This window comes from Tenrec ecaudatus, chromosome 13 (genome assembly GCF_050624435.1).
Source record: "Tenrec ecaudatus isolate mTenEca1 chromosome 13, mTenEca1.hap1, whole genome shotgun sequence".
In the NCBI taxonomy this organism is placed as follows: Eukaryota; Metazoa; Chordata; class Mammalia; order Afrosoricida; family Tenrecidae; genus Tenrec; species Tenrec ecaudatus.
Window position 1 is genome coordinate 57480386 of NC_134542.1, and position 6230 is coordinate 57486615.

At 39.8% G+C, this 6230-nt stretch overlaps 1 non-coding gene across 1 annotated transcript; it reads right to left on the reverse strand.

The window, feature by feature from the left end:
• Window positions 1-278: 278 nt before the first annotated feature.
• LOC142425247 (U1 spliceosomal RNA) lies at window positions 279-442 on the reverse strand. Its single transcript, XR_012779596.1, has one exon. It is a non-coding gene; the product is annotated as a U1 spliceosomal RNA (small nuclear RNA).
• Between the last annotated feature and the right edge of the window lie 5788 nt (window positions 443-6230).

A 6230-nucleotide genomic window follows, 5' to 3' on the forward strand; every position in this document is an offset into this window, starting at 1 on the left:
AGACTCTTACTGGAGTGGACCGCCTCATTTTTCTCCCTCTGAGCAACTGAGGGTCTGGACCTGGTGAACTTGAAGTTAGCAGCCCAGCTCTTAAGATCCAACGTACCCATACATGTTGGTAAACAATGAAAATTCAAGTTGACCTTTATATTCTTTAATGTTCAATCTTATTTACAAAATATCATATCAGTTTTCCTACCTCCCCTAATACTATTATTTTATCTACATGAACATATATGCCTTCAAGCTTGTTTTCAATTTAGTGGAATTTTTTTATATATGGGAGAGCGTGAACGCAGTCCCCCACTACCACAAATTATGCAGTTGAGTTTCCCACATTTGGGGAAATCGCAGGGGTCAGCACATCTGGAATGCAATGGGTGAGCCTCACCCTGGGAAAACCACCTTCATGATCATGGCATCTCCCCCGCCAGGTAAGTATTAGTGGAAAATTTTGACTACTAATTGTAGTTGTTTTTAATTTTGTAAAGAAAGTAATTGATGACCATATTTTTGTTTTTAATAAGGTGAGACTTGGACTTTCTAGTCAGCTTAAATCTAAACATATTTTTTTCTTGTCCCTAGAAAAATGTATTTGAAAAAATGACTGTACCTTACCTTATGGCCGTTTCCTACACACACACGCACGCTAAACAGACATAATTATGCATGTATCAGAGACTTTATTTGGTCACTTAGCATGCATGATGAATAGCTTTTAATGGACACAGCATATGTTGGAGGATACGGACAAAACAAGACGTGACACTGTCTCTGCTATGACGGGTTTATAGTCTAGAAGGATTAGTTAAGAGGGAGGACCTCAAGTCCCAACAACAGGAACTTCCTGTCTCAGAAACTGTAACAGGATGTCACCTACCTGCTCTGTACGGTGATGAGCAGCTTCCACTGCCCTTGAAACATTAAAGAAGAAGTCAAAGGTGAAAGAGGAATGCATATGATTATTTAACAAACCAATCTTCAACAACACAAACTCCCCATTCAGCAAATGAGAAGACCATGTTTTCAAATGTAGGTAGTATAACCTTTAATAAATATAATTAGGAGGATATGTCAAAATACTGTGATTAGAATTTCAGTTCAGACATGCATAGGTTTATTTCCTACAGAGCATGTTTAAACACGTCTCTCTGGTCAGTGGAGGACTGCACACACTTGATTTAGTCTCAGAGTGAATTAAAAAACAAATTCAAAGCAGAGTCTTCAGAAAGGATCTGCCGGGTCATTTAAATGTAAGGCAGAAAGGTCAACTGTTTGGGGTACCTCCACAGGGTAGGTTTTTCTCGAAGGATACAGCATGACTATGAAGAATTTTAAAGAAAATTAAAAGCTTCACTGGGGAGAGAAAGGTCAGAAAAATTGTGCCAAGAAATTTTTCTTCCATCCTGACAATGCACCTGCTCATTCTTTTTAGGGAGCTGCCCTCAGAGAATTTCACTGGAAAACCTTCCCTGTCTCCCTGCAGCCCTGATCTGCCCCCTTCAGACTTCCTTCTGTTCCCCAAACTCAAAGAACGTTTACAAGGGATATGTTTTGAGTCCAGGAGGATGCCTGCATGGTGTCCTTTTGACTTTGTGTCTGCCAAAGAGTGCAAACGTCTCTGGAGAAGGGCTGGAGCGTCGGAAGTGTATGGACCTAGATGGAGAATATGCTGAGAAAGAATAGTTTCCCATATTGATACTTTTATTTAATAGATGTTTCTGTGATCCTACAGCAATATTTTTTTATTTTGTGCTTATATAAGTAAAGTATACACGCAGAGAGAGAGAGCGGGCAGATTGTGGAAGGCGGCATTAAGGAGGTGGAAAACAAATTCCATGGGATAATTATAGGGTTAAAAAGCAACAGTTGAATCATTTCTTCACATTGTAGCAAGTTACAACTTTTTTGCAGGAGGAGATGGTTCTGTGCTGAAGCTTCCCACAGAAGTTGCTTGAGACTGTTGCCCTCTTCACCTGCTTCCAGCCATCTCTGCTGCATCCCCAGGGGGGCCTCCCCTTGGAGCTCGATGAAGAGGTAAACCCAGCAGAATGTAGACATTATCAAATGATACCACTCATGTCACATACAAGTAAGATTCTGATGAAAATAATTTTTCAACTGTTGCAGGATTACATCAGCACGGAGCCTCTGCACATTTCAGACAGATTCAGAAAAAGCGTTGGAATGAAGGATAGCCACTCTGACAGCAAAAGGACTTTCGTTGCAAGCAGAGAATACCAGAAAGATGTGTACTTGTGTTTTATTGACCCTGCAGGCATTTGATCGCATAGATTATAAAAAAGTTACGGATAACCTTGAGAAGAATGGACATTTGAGAACACTTGCTCATGTGGAAACTGTATATAGACAAAGAGGCAGTCCTTCAAAGACAACAAGGGGATATTGCCTGGTTTAAAATCAGGAAAGGTGTGCATCACGGTTCATATCATTTCACCGTACTTCTTCAACCTGTACTCAACCTGAGAAACTGGATTATATGAAGAAGATTATGATATTAGGCTTAGAAAAAGGTTCATTAATACCCTGTGATACGCAGACGTCACAACTTGGCTTTCTGAAAGGGAAGAAGGCGTGAGACAACAACTGAGGAAGATCAAATGCTACACCCTTTAGAATGGATTACACCTCAATATAAAGAAAACTAAAAGCCCATTGACTGCAACAATAAGATCATAATAAATCAAAAAAGGATGGGAATTACCAAGGTTCTCGTTTTACTTGGCTCTACAGTCAACACTCATAGAAATAGCACTCAAGAAATCAAATGACATATTGCATCAGGCAAATATCGTGCACAGGACCCAATTAAAATATTAACTGGCAGAAATGTCACTTTTTAATAGTTGCGGACAACAGTGCATCTGCCACAAGCCATAGTGTCTTCAAATGCTTCATGTGCATGTGAAAGCAGGTAAGTAAAAAAGGTGAAGGTTGGAGCAATACTGACACATTTGAATTATTGTATTGGCAAAAATATGGAATATGCCATGAATTTCCAGAAAAGTGAATTTGTTTGGAAGAAGAACAGCAGAATTGTTCCTTAGAAGTGACCCGACAAGACTTTGTCTAATGTACTGGAGGCACAGCATCAACGGAAGCACTCCTTGGAGAGAGACGTGCTTGGTGAAGCAGCCAGTCGGTAAAACAGAGGAAGACCCTCAACAGTGGCTGTCCCCAGGGCCTCAAGCATAGCCATGCCTCTGAGGATGCCCGGGGCCCAGGTGTTGTATGGCACACGGGGGCTGCTCTCCGTCAGAACCATCTGAATCGTTTATAAGGACAAGACCAACATCAGGAGTAGGGGAGGGATCCAATCAATTTCACCACCGGTTGCTGCCCCAATGACTCTGTGTTAAGTAGTAGAAGTGTATACCGAAAGGTAGTTTATGACTTCACACAGTAAATACTTATATAAGAACCATGGAAGGGATATGCAAACTAGATTTTAAGAGTTTTAAAATGTTAATGAAAAATATTAACACCTGACCAAAAATCCAATAAAACTGTTATTTAAGATATTCCCACGTTGCTTCCTGATTGGTGTCCCCACAATCATGGGCGGTGTGGTTCATCCTTACCCATCTTTTCACTGGAGGAGTAGGATCCCATTTCTTTAGGGACAGGCCAATTAGACAATAGTCATTGGGTTTCATAGATTAGAAGCATTAGGTGACTTCTCTTCTCTGAACATACTTGTCTTTGAAAAACCACTTTCTGCTTTTGCTGAACTTATAGCAATTTTTTCTGACAATATTTTTAGTTATTTGAACATGTTCAGGAATTGCTTAATTCACTCAGAATTCACATTGGGGAATTTGGGGCATAACATAAAGCTGAAATGAATGACAGCATCTCACCCTCTGGTTGTGTGGCAGTTTTTACACTATGTGTTTGTTTACTGAAGTAACAGACACAAGGGAATAAAAATACTTCAAAAGTATAACGAGTTTTATGAAGTGAATAAATAAATATTATAAGCATGTTTCTGTCTAAATTTTTTTATACCTAGGGACAGAATGAACAGTCCTGTGGGCACTTAGAATACACTGTTGTAAAGATGAATGTTCAGAAAGAGTAAAGAAAGAAAATTTGTGATTTCCACCTGGGGGCCACCTTAGCGAGAACCCTGATTACAAGTGCCATTTTAACAACTGGTTGGTTCCCCAAACACAACAAAAATTAAGTATCTGCTCTGCCGAACTAGTGTGAGCTGACGGAATCTCACCACTGATCAGGAGGATATGCAAAGACTTTTTCAGGGCCTGAAGTAAATACAATGTGTTTTTTTCTAATGTATTTTTTATATTAGATTCTTTATTTTCTTTTTTAAACATTTTATTAGGGGTTCATACAACTCTTATCACAATCCATGCATATACATAAATCAATTGTATAAAGTGCATCTGTACATTCTTTGCCCTAATCATTTTCTTTTTTTTTCTTTTATTTTTTTACATTTTATTAGGGGCTCATACAACTCTTATCACAATCCACACATATACATGCATCAATTGTATAAAGCACATCCGCACATTCTTTGCCCTAATCACTCTCAAAGCATTTGCTCTCCACTTAAGTCCTCTGCATCAGGTCCTCTTTTTTTTTTCCCTCCCTCCGATACAATGTGTTTTAATGTAGATGGGGTGATATAAAATCCAAGCTAAGGGATCCCATTATAAGAGATTGATTTGGGGTGAGAGAAGGTGATGTGATATTTTTCTCTGCATAGCTTCTTAAAACTGATTTACTGCAATGGCTTGTCGAAGTAACAGATGTTTATTTGAATGAATATTCATTCCCTGACATCAAGCCTCAGTAGATGACACTTTCCTTTTAAGAGGTCATATTTTCCTCTTACGGAGTGGTGCCAATTGTCTATTTAGAAGACATCACATTAAGGACATATATAGAGTCCTGATGTATAACGAGGAGTCCTGGTGGCACAGTAGTTAAGGCTCTCGGAGGCTAACCAACAAGTCAGGGGCTAGTGATTTACAGTCTGAACCAGAGTAAATCTGCTAATTAGAAACAGCAATAATACCAGATATAAACACATAGTGACTCACCGTATCCTTCTGGATGGCTTTGTGATTGATTCTCATCAATCAATCACAAATTTTCTTTTAAATAACCCTATAACTCCACTTCTCAAGTTATGCCAACTTTTATTTAAGAAAGACTATCACTAAGAAGTGAGGAGATGCTAAATCACCATAGAAACCAAAGAAAGAACTCTGTTGGGAAGAAGGTTACAAAAAGTTGGAAGATTCTGCACGAATAGAAAGTATTATTTGGCGCCTAACTGTATCTCTATTGCTTGCTGCCCAACATGTTGCTTTTGTCTCTGTGTGTTTTTAGAGAAAATAGCGAAACTAGAAGGATAGCTAGCCCGTTACAATGGTTGGTCTCATTTGTACATCGGCCCAGTTTATCATATTTAAAGTTACTTTGGCTCTGCAAACAATTATTTTGGCAGAAGTTTTATTAGTGTGTCAAATAGTCGTTTAAGAAACTTGGCCAGGATTCCTGCTCAAGATGATAAATTATACATTTTTAATCTTATTGTCACCCCACCTCCACTCCCTTTACCCAAGACGGTAGTACTTCTTGAAGATTCTGGTGCTGTGGTCCAAACAAGGAGCCCTAGTCATGCTGTTGAATAAGCGTTGGACTGCTAACTGCAAGGCTTTCAGTTCAAACCCAGGAGGCACCCTCCAGGAAAGGGGAAGGAGCTCTCTGCACAAGAGTTACTGCCTGGTAAAGTCTATAACAGGTCGCTATGAGTAGAAATCAACTTGATGGCAGTGGATTTTGCTATGATCCAAATGAGGAGGCTGGGTGGTAGAGTGGATAACGCCAACTACACGGTGAACAGTTCAAATCCACCAATGGCTCCATGGGAGAAAGCAGAGGCTACCTGCTCCTCAGTCACACCACGGAGCAGTTCTATTCTACCCTTTATTGTCTCCATGGTCAGAATCAACTCAGTGGTGGTGGGTTTGGTTTGAGATTTGATGATTCAAACAAGGAACACCACTGTTCCTGTGGGTAAATGTTATCAAAAAGGTCCATGGTTACACACACACACACACACACAGTTTAAGAGAAAGACGTGGTCGTCTGCTTCCACAAAGGTGACAGCCTAGCAAAGCCTGGGGGCAGTCATTGAGTTGTTCCCTAGTATCTGAGCGGGGATTGGTTTCAGG